We start from the raw sequence: 10,838 nt of genomic DNA, 5'->3' as shown, positions 1-10,838 counted from the left end.
TAGCTGGAGGCATCCCGGGGCTGATGGTACTTGCTCTCCTGATTGTGCTGGTGGCTACACAAATCTACACGTGTGATAGAGCTACACATGCACACACACAAAGGAGTGCACGTCAAACTGTGAGAGTCTAAATAAACTCTGTGGATTGTACCCAAGTCTGCTTCCTGGTTTTGATATCGCACTGCAGACACCCCAGATGTAACCACTGCGGGGGACTGGGTAAAGGGACCCCCCCGGACACTATTGCTTGACAACCTCCCATCAATCTATAATTATTTTCAAAACCAACATCCTCATGGTGGCCTCTGCATCCAAACTCCAGTTCTGGGTTAATTTCACCTGTGGATCGTTCCCCCAACCACGCTGGCCTGCACTGTACACATGCCCACGTGGAAGCCAGCCCTTCGCTTGATTTCTGTATGTACACAAACATCACACACACACACACACACACCACATACACCACGCCCAGACCAAGGCCTCTGTGTGCAGGAGAGCTCGCTGGCGGCTGGGAGAGAGAAGCGCAACTTGCAGCTTCATACAACGCACCTCTAAGCGATACCTTAGCCATTTCGCAGTACAGGTGACCCTCGAACAACACGGGTTGGAAGTGCGTGGGTCCACTGACAGGCGGGTGTGTTCAGTAGTAAATACAACAGGGCTGCACTGTTCACCGTGGTTGAACCCCTAGACGTGGATGCAGGGGACCCCTGATGGGCACAGCCGACTGTACGTTATACCAGAATTTTCGACCCCGCTGAGAGGGTCAGTGCCCCAACCCCCATGTTGCTCAAGAGTCAGCTGTATTGTTTGGCCGTCCCTCTTTCCACCCTCTCTGCTCTTTTCCTTGCACGCCCCCCACCTTCGAAAACAAACAGACAAGAAAAGGCAAACACAATAGAGGCGAATTCTCCGCGTCTGATACAGAGCAGTTTCTTTATCTCGTTGAGGGTGTTGGCTGGGAACCTCTTCCACCTGCAGGCAACTTATCAAGGTGATTTTCCACTTAGTGACAGTCAGGCTCTCCAGAGATGTGAGGAGGCCAGCTGCTTTAGACAACGCGTCTCCCCTTGGACGGCCTGGCCGGAGGGGCATCTGGCCAGAACAGCAGTCTTTGGGAAACCTAGTCTATCCGCCAGCCTCCCACTCATTCATCGGGGCTTCTAGTCTGCTTTTCAAGCCCCTTCCTTCCTCCCTTCCTTCCCCCTTCCTTCCCCTTTCCTTCCTTTCCTTTCTTCCTTCCTTCCTTCCATCCATCCATTCACAAATATTTGGCTGAAGTACAGCCCTGACGACCCCAAATTGAAGAGAAGACCGTTTGCCCTGCATCTCGGCAGGTGTCCCACACACACACGGAGACTCTTCTGAGTCCTCTGTCACCCTAAATGCAGCCCTTGTTCCAAATGAAAACCATCTCTTCCCCTTTCCAAAGTAATGATTCTTAATTTTAATTCTGTAGAACATATATTTTAGAACATGTGTCAACGAAAAGCCAGAGGTACTTTGGGCATAAGTGGTAAACCATGAACAGACTCTCAGCTTCCGTTTGGGGCTTCTATTTCCTACTGCTGTATTACGGCAGGCAGCCTTTCTAAATCCTCCAAATGGAGAAGTTAAAGAAGCAGCAGACGTGTGTGACGTTACAAGGATATAGACAACTAACCTTAAAAGGTAGACGGAACCCACTACGCATTGACTTTGAACACTTGGCTCTCAGAACCAGGTAAGATTATTGCATAAAGTGATTGCACAACTATTCACTCAGGTCCATTCATTCAACAGACATTTGCTGAGTGCATTGCAAGTGGCAAGCCTGATCTAGTACCAGGAAGGAACAGACAGCAGAAGAAAACACAGGACGATCTTGGCCCTGGGGGAGCACGCATTTTAGCGACATTTGTTATGAGCACACCATGAGCCTTCAAGTTTTGGAGGAGATGCCAACTACTTTTAAATGCTAGGGAACAGGAAGCTGACAAAGGACACTGGGGGGTCCATTTTAAACAGGGAGGTCAGGGGTGGTGGTGGTGGGATGAACTGGGAGATTGCAATTGACATGTATACACTAATATGTATAAAATAGATAACTAATAAGAACCTGCTGTATAAAAAATAAATAAATAAAATTCAAAAAACAAAACAAAACAAAAAAATAAATAAACAGGAAGGTCAGGAAGGCCTCAGAGAAGGGATGGTGGAACAGAGATCAAACTTTAGGGGAGGCAAAACTCTTCCTCTGTCCTCTTAGAGTCTCCAGCTGGGCCTGAGAATTAAATTGATCTAAGACAGATTACCAGGAGAAACACACACAGATTGTTCCATGGACATGGGCGCCCCCCAAGGGAACAAAGACCCAGTGAACGGGTCAGGTCTGGGTGTTTATCCACCGAGCTGAGCAAAGACAGGAAACTATGGAAAAGTAACAATACATGGGGAGACTAAAGGAAAATAGGGATTATTTTAACAAGTCTGCTTGTTCGGACTTCTCTCGACCTCCACGCCCCACCTCTGGTGACAAGACTGTTTCTTTCTTCCTGGTACCGGGAGGGCACCATTCACTGGGGGGTTTCATCTCCCGCTTTCAGGAAGAAACGGGGAGGTCAGGAGGCCCTTCTTGCATCTGCTCTTTTCCAAGTGCCTTTAGCTCAAAATAATCCTTACGCGAAAGTGGGGTACTTGGGGTGGCATTCTGCCACCCTTCAAAGCGCAAAGTCCCTGAGGGACAGCCTGCTTGGGGTGTGAGAGACAGTAAGGGGCTGTGTGACGGGAGCAGGTGGGAGAGAGGTGGTCGCCTGAAGTCTGGGGGGCGGGGGTCACCAGCTCTCCTGGCATCTGGAGGGCTCTGTGTGGGGCGGGGTGGTGTTTTGAGCGGAGGTGAGATCCTAGTGGCCTGTGTTGGGGGATGGGCAGGGGAGGATTGGAGGGGTGGTCAGAGCACTGGGTGCTGAGCAGGGACCCATCAGTGTGGTTAGCACTGACCTTGACAAGAGCAAGAATGGGACAGCTCCTGCAAAAGCTAGGACATCCCAAGCTGTCCTCGGTACTGGACAGCACAGGGCATCAGTCCTCTTAGATTTGGGAGTAGAATTACCAGCCTCTGATTAGCATCTAATTAGGTATGATCTAACCATGCCACTGAATTTAGACCTTTTTCTGATGCTAAACCTACTGGAGAAATATAAAAATGTAAAATAATCCCTCTTTATCTGTTCTGTGCCAGAAGATTTAGGGATGTCATTTTTTTTTTAAGGCAGATTTAATTTTAGAACTAGCAAAAGAAATCTAAAAAGTGAAGTTTAAAAGGCTTGCAGAGGGACTTCCCTGGTGGCAAAGTGGTTAAGAATCCGCCTGCCAATGCAGGGGACAGGGGTTCGATCCCTGGTCCAGGAAGATCCCACATGCTGCGGAGCAACTAAGCCCGTGCGCCACAACGACTGAACCTGTGCTCTAGAGCCCGTGAGCCACAACTGCTGAGCCCATGTGCCACAACTACTGAAGCCCGCACGCCTAGAGCCCGTGCTCCACAACAAGAGAAGCCACCGCAATGAGAAGCCCACCGACCGCAACGAAGAGTAGCCCCCGCTCACCGCAACTAGAGAAAGCCTGCGCACAGCAACGAAGACCCAATGCAGCCAAAAATAAATAAATAAATAGATAGGTAGATAAAGACCTGCAAAATTCCAACAACATAAATATTCTATTATAAATAACAACTGTTGCATAAATTGGTGAAAAATACTAATAAAATAACTAACATTTATTTCGTATTTACTGTATCCCTAGCTCTGTGTTATTTTTCAGCACTTGATATGGATTATTTCATTTATTCCCCATAATAATAAAATTAGGAAGGCACTATTATTAGGCTCAAGTTACAGATGAGAAAATACTCAGAGAGGGTGAGTAAGCAGTCGAAGACCACACAGCAGAGAAGCTGTGCACCACTTTTACTGCTAAGTTATGCTTCCTCTGGATGCTGAACAGCAGTTAGAAGCTTGGGCTGTAGAGACAAACGGAACACAGTCCATAAACCCTCAGCATTTATTTCAGATTTTTGATCCTCCAGGGTTTTTTTTCCCAACAACAAAAAAGTAGATCACCTTTTCTTTCACACTCATTTTAGGTACTATTTAAAGATGCACAGAATAAAACAGAATAAAACAGTATGCACAGAATAAAACAGTCTTTCCCATCGGCCTCTTCAGTACCCCAGCCCCCAGGTTAACTACCATTCATGGGCTGGAGTACACATTTCCAGGTTTTTTCCCCCCAAGATGCTTGTTTTTGGACTCCAGCTAATCAGACTTAATGTAATAAAGCTTTTATTGTTTAGTTATCTACTTCTTTCCCAAACGTTTCTTCATGTAGAAGCAGGACAAGGTAGAGGTTATAATGATAAACTTCTGGAGAGTTCCAGAACACCTACTGCACTTTTGCTTAATAGTCAAATTCCCATGCTTGTATCCTGCCTCTTCCCTTCTCATAAACATCCCACATGGTTTTAAGAATTCTCCCCTGTGCCTCCTCTGTCCCCAAACTCTTCACCCTGTGGCCAAGTCCACAGGCAATGCTGAATTGCTCATTAAATGAAAGTACCTTCGGTCTGTGTTCATACCAAAGGTCAAAGGATAACGATCCATATAAAAACACTGTTTGCCCGACAGGTTAACCGGCAGGTTCGAAAGTGGACGCTCCTTGGCAACCCATTGGTTGAAGCCAGAATGACAGCAGTCACATTTCATGCAAAAGAGCTAGGCTGTTTATGTGTTCTTCGGGCATGAATTATCTTTACGACACACGGAGGGGCCAACCTTATCACTGTAACAGCGGATTAAATAATAACGTACTACCACTCGCTAGTCAGGCTTCAGTGCAATATATAATAAGCAAATAGACACAGAAACAACAACCATGCAGAAGAAAAACTTGGTATCTACTCTTAAATTCTAATATTTGACAAAGTAGAAATTAACTTTCCATCTCCTCTTCCTTAGAAGTGAACCGATTATAGTAACACACGCAGCTGAGGCAGTACGAACATACCTTAGTTAGTACTAGGGCTTCCTCCTAACCTATCATGGGTTAAATTCTCTTTACCTTAAAGCAGGCCCACCGCCCGTCTTGGGAAGTGGCCCATCCAGTGTGGAGTTCGGAAATTCTGGGGCGCCAGACCACCCTTCAGAAAGGTCCTCTGAGTACCCCATTTCCCAGCGATGGAGTTAGCTGAGTTAATTATAAACATCTACGGCACGAATGAACAACTGTTGAAGAAAGTAAAAAGTTTCAGGAAGGCTCCTTAAAATGAAGAGGTCAGAGATGTCTTTCAACTGTTCAGGTAAATATCGCTTCAGGGCAACGGGAGAAAACCACTCTGACGTTTAGTTAGGTAAGATTCCAGGATATAAAAACCAAATCCACCCTTCCTGGATGCTAAAGAGGCAAGAAAAATAGAATGGGGAAGGGCTATGGACGCCAGCATCCAGCAATTCCACAAGACACTGCCGAGGGCCCTCCCTGTCCTACGCACGCTGGATACAAACTACCGACAAAGACCCCTTGCCGCAGATTCTCTGACAATTCCAACCTTCACATAGCATTTCACCACGAAACTCCTTTTTCGCTTGGGAAGCTCAACTATTTAAGTGCGTACCACGTGCCTTATAAACATTTTGCGCTCAAGTTAGGGGGCCAGGGCCTCATTAGGTGGTAAGGCTCGTGACACTCACTCTGGAAGCAGTGAGCAGACTGAGAAATTTTAAAGATGTCAGCACTTGCTGGCCTGCCTCATTCAATGCCGTCCTGCAAGACATGCATTTACTATATTTTTGTTTCAAAATATTTTGATATTGACCATGTATATATCTCTGGGTAAATTTATTACATTTCTGAATAGGGTTATACATTACTTCTGCTCCCCCCGCTGCCCCCGTCATCCATGCATGCCTCCTGGGTCAAAAGCAGACCTTGGAGGTAGAACTTGTGGCCAAGAGAGCTGAGTAGAGGTACTCGAACATCTGCTTTCTGCAACCAAGTGTTAACGTGGCCTCCTACCCTTGTTCCATTTTACGTGGTACGCACCATATACTTGGCCAGGACCCTTCTTTCCTTGGAGCCACACTGGCTGGTCAAAAGCTGATAATGTGGAGAGCCAAGGAACAATACTGCCCACAATGCTACAGGCCTCTGTAGCCTCTCCCAGGAGCCCATCCAGCAAGCAGCTGACAACCACACACAAGTCCCTTGACATACTGGGCAAAAGGTGTGGTGAGCATCCCTGTCACCTGAAGGAGGCAAGTGACCAATAACGACACCAAAGGTGCTGGAGGAGCCTGAGGCTGGCCGGTGCCAACCGCGGCATCTGCAGGAGCTGCAACATTCGCCTCCGGGACAGGATGCCAGGTCTCAGCAGGGCTACGCTGTACCCGTCAGTGCTCTCAGGGACACCTACGACAGCAAAGCCAAGCCAGGCGCGAAGCTCTGGGCATTAGAACAGACACGTGGCTCAGCTTACGCCCTGTGTGGCCACTTGAGGTCATCAGGAGATGGGTCTGGATGGAGCAGGGACCGGGAAGGGGTAAAGGAGGCAACTGAAGGGAATCTGAGGAGCTTAGGCTTTTGACAAGACGGCTGCAGACCCACGAGTTGGTTGCTCTTTTCATTCTAGACTAAATGCAAGCAACCTGCCTCACGCTTTACCTCGATGCCCCTAACAAACAGGGATGGAGAGTTTAACTGGTAGAAACTGCTCCACGCACCCGGGCTGAAATAGGTCCCATCTCTTACTTTGCTAGTCTCCTGCGCTCCACGGGCCTTTTACAGAAATCCAGCATCTCTTTCTGGAGGTGTCTCCCCCCGAATATTATATTAACCAAGAACGCAGGGAGGCTTATGGAATCGGAAAGGAAGGGTCAGTTCAGATTCCGCAGAGAATAAGGAATGGACAGGTGACAGTCACCTGCATCCGCCAAGAAGCCAGCCCTGCCGAAATGAGGCTTCGACAGCCTGGATTCTTCCAGAGGCTGCCAGCCCAACCTGCTGTCTTGAGATCGTGTCTGGCCTACCGGTGGGCTCCAAATACTGCCCACCTTTTGAACCCAGTCACTGACACGGCCAGGGTAGCAGCCTGGCCCAGGAAGGCTGCCTCGACACCCGCCGCCTCGCGGGGCCTGCACATGTTCAATCTCCTCCCCCTCCCCCAGTCAGCAGGGCTGCCTGGAGACTCTCCAAGGAAGACAACCTTCTGGGGTGTCCCTCCTACCTCCACCTTCTGAAAGAAGGCTCCGCAGAGGCTCCAAGGTGACACATCCTTCGGTGGGAGGTTTGCCAGGGAGTCCAGGTTTGCCAGGGAGTCCCAGGGGTGCCTGCAAAGAGGAAAGGAAGCAGATGCAATCTTTGCTGGAACTTTCCACATCAGAACCAAAGTTTGGAAAACTGCAGGTTTGCCTGCTCTGCTCTACCTCCTTTGAGCGCTTCATCCACGTCACCCTACTCTCCCTTTCAAGGACGCTCTCCCCCTGCTCGCCCCTCCGCCCGACTCTCTCCTCTTTAAGCCCCTACTTTTCCCTCCAAGTCTACCTCGGTTTCCCCTTTCTATGTCCCTCCTCTCCTTTAAAAAATGTGTTTTTAATTCGTAGTTGAAATTTCTAAATATGAATTTATTCTATAAATCCTGTTAAAACTTTATAGCTTCATGAGTGTGAGAGCAATAATGCAAAACTACCCGAGAAGGCACTAAATAGGTCGCGATTGCTCAAGCAGAAAAACTCATTTAAATGATTTAAAAGAACTTATTATAACACAGTCTTTTCCCAGTGACCTTCAAATATTTATCTTCCCCCATATAGCACACATACTGTAATAGAAACCCAGACACAATGTTAAGACTAGCCATCCAAGATTTTAACCAACAAACCCATTACTGTTAGTACCTGAGTTTGGGGTTTTTTGTTTTTGTTTTTTTATTGAAGTATAGTTGGTGTACAATGCTGTGTTAGTTTCAAATGAGTTTCTTTTAAAAGTGAATTCAGTTCTATCCTTTGTACTATCAAAAATGAAAAAAAATTGCGTATGTACTCTACACAAAAATGTGAAATAAAATACAGAGCTACAAGAAGGGGCTGTGGAGAATGAATGGGCAGACATACAGGAAGCACTCTGATGGACATCAACGATTCTCTGGCTACGGATGGGAGAAAAACCCATCACCGGTTTGTTGAAAGATGGGCTCAAATAAAGGCAGGCCAAATGATAGGCCATTCCTCCACTGAGGTTCTGGAGGCCCACCCCAATCCTGTCCTCAAGAATGCTTTCTTCTTTGAGTTATTTTTTGTTTCCCAGCATCCAAATATATTTATACACAATCAGCAAACATTAAATTTTCATTAAAATTTTGAAAAAAATTAAAAAGTAAAAATAAAACAATGAAATTTCCTGGAATCGTGTAAACCATGCCTTAAAAACATCAGTGAACTGCAAATGATTTTAATCATCTGTTGGCTCCAAACTTGTATTTATTTTGTATCTAGCTGGAGAACCAACTCCTTGTGGAGACCATCAAAACCACTATTCTCCATTAAAAAGAACTTATTGAGATGAAATTCGTACAAGAGAAGGTAACCCCTTTAAAACGAACAATTCAAGGACAGGTGGGTTCACAGCTCCTTCTGAGTTTCACCTCTCCCCCCACCCCCTTCTCTGTTTCTCCCTCACTTTCCCTTGCCCTCCAGCTGCCTTACAGGAGAGCTTCTGGAAAGCACTTTAGACTGTCTAAAGAGCCGAGAAGGATGTAAAACTGTACGGGGTCCAGCCCCCTCCCAGCGTCTCGCCTTCTCGCTCCCTCTTGCTTCCACCTATAGCCGTGTCTTCCTTCTGGCCTCCTCGTATCTCCTCCACAGCCCGCCCTTCACCCCTCAACGTCTTTTACGCCACTGACCTCGATTTCTCACCCCCTGGCCATGTCCTGGGCTCACTCCCGTTCTCCATCACGCCCGCCGTGTTCCCCCCTCCCTCCCTCCCTCTACTCCCGCTCTTCCTCTCCTCCGCCATCTCTCCGTAGCCTCCAGCGGGTTCCCTCCTCCCCCTTCCACACACTCCATCTCTCAAAACCCCTTTCAGTTGGTTCTCTCCTCCCCTGCACTCCCCGCACTCACCACCTCCCCGCAGGTCCCCCTCCCATCCCCCACCCTCATCCACCTCCCCCCAGGTCTCGGCGCCCCCTGCAGGTCCCCCTCCACTCTCCCCTCATCAACCTCCCAGCAGGTCTCAGCGCCCCCTGCAGGTCCCCTCCCCTCCCCCCCTCACCACCTCCCCCCAGGTCTCGGCGCCCCCTACAGGTCCCCCTCCCATCCCCCACCCTCATCCACCTCCCCCCAGGTCTCAGCGCCCCCTGCAGGTCCCCTCCCCTCCCTCCTCATCCACCTCCCCCCAGGTCTCAGCGCCCCCTGCAGGTCCCCCTCCACTCTCCCCTCATCAACCTCCCAGCAGGTCTCGGTGCCCCCTGAAGGTCCCCCTCCCCTCCCCCCCTCACCACCTCCCCGCAGGTCCCCCTCCCATCCCCCACCCTCATCCACCTCCCCCCAGGTCTCAGCGCCCCCTGCAGGTCCCCTCCCCTCCCTCCTCATCCACCTCCCCCCAGGTCTCAGCGCCCCCTGCAGGTCCCCTTCCCTCCCCCCCTCACCACCTCCCCGCAGGTCTCAGCGCCCCCTGCAGGTCCCCCTCCACGCTCCCCTCATCAACCTCCCAGCAGGTCTCGGTGCCCCCTGCAGGTCCCCCTCCCCTCCCCCCCCACCACCTCCCCGCAGGTCCCCCTCCCATCCCCCACCCTCATCCACCTCCCCCCAGGTCTCAGCGCCCCCTGCAGGTCCCCCTCCACTCTCCCCTCATCAACCTCCCAGCAGGTCTCGGTGCCCCCTGCAGGTCCCCCTCCCCTCCCCCCCTCACCACCTCCCCGCAGGTCCCCCTCCCATCCCCCACCCTCATCCACCTCCCCCCAGGTCTCAGCGCCCCCTGCAGGTCCCCCTCCACTCTCCCCTCACCCACCTCCCCGCAGGTCTCGGCGCCCCCTGCCGGTCCCCCTCCCCACCCCCCCATCCACCTCCCCTCAGGTCTCAGCGCCCCCTGCAGCTCCCACCTCCCCTCCTCCAGATTCGGCATGCCCCATCCACCCCTCCCCCGGCCCCGCCCCTTGCACGCGGCCACGTTCCTGCCCTGCGCCTGCGTACTGCCATTCTTGACCCTCGAGCCCAGGCGGCTGTCTGCGGCGGCAGGCGGTGACCTGCAGCACGCGGCACGAGGTGGAGCCCACGGGTACTGGGCCGGCCGGGCAACGAGGCCACGCCTCCCGGGTGAGGGGCCACCCCCGGGGGCCAGACTGCAGCCTCCTCCAGAACCGGAGCTGCTCCGCGTGGGTGTGGGCAGGAAAGGTTCTGGTGGGTGGCGAGGAGGGGGTCGGCCAGGGTGGAGCCAGGAGGGGGGAGGTGCCCCAGACCAGGAGGGGCTCATGCTAGACCTGAGGTCTGCATGGCCAAGGGTGCGTGGGTAGAGGCTCGAGGCAAAAAGCCTCCGTGGCTCAAAGGGTGCTGAGTCTGGAATTGTGCCCTGGTGGGAAGCTTGTCCAGGCCTCCCTTCTAGGCCTAGAATGCGCATTTGCTGGAAGCCTGCACAGGGTCAAGCGTTCCAGGCCTGGAATGTGCATTTGTTGAAAGCCTGCCCAGGCCCACATCTGTTGGTTCTAGAATCTTCTGGACAAACACCTGCTTTAGTCTCAGTCCTACTTAGTCCAGCCCCTTCTAGGCCTAGGCTGAGTTAACTTAGTCCTGAGCCGTGTAAGCCCCAAAGCC

Source organism: Phocoena phocoena, chromosome 15 (assembly GCF_963924675.1).
Source record: "Phocoena phocoena chromosome 15, mPhoPho1.1, whole genome shotgun sequence".
Classification (NCBI taxonomy): domain Eukaryota; kingdom Metazoa; phylum Chordata; class Mammalia; order Artiodactyla; family Phocoenidae; genus Phocoena; species Phocoena phocoena.
The sequence above is the reverse complement of the archived record's forward strand: the minus strand, read 5'-3'. Positions refer to the sequence as shown.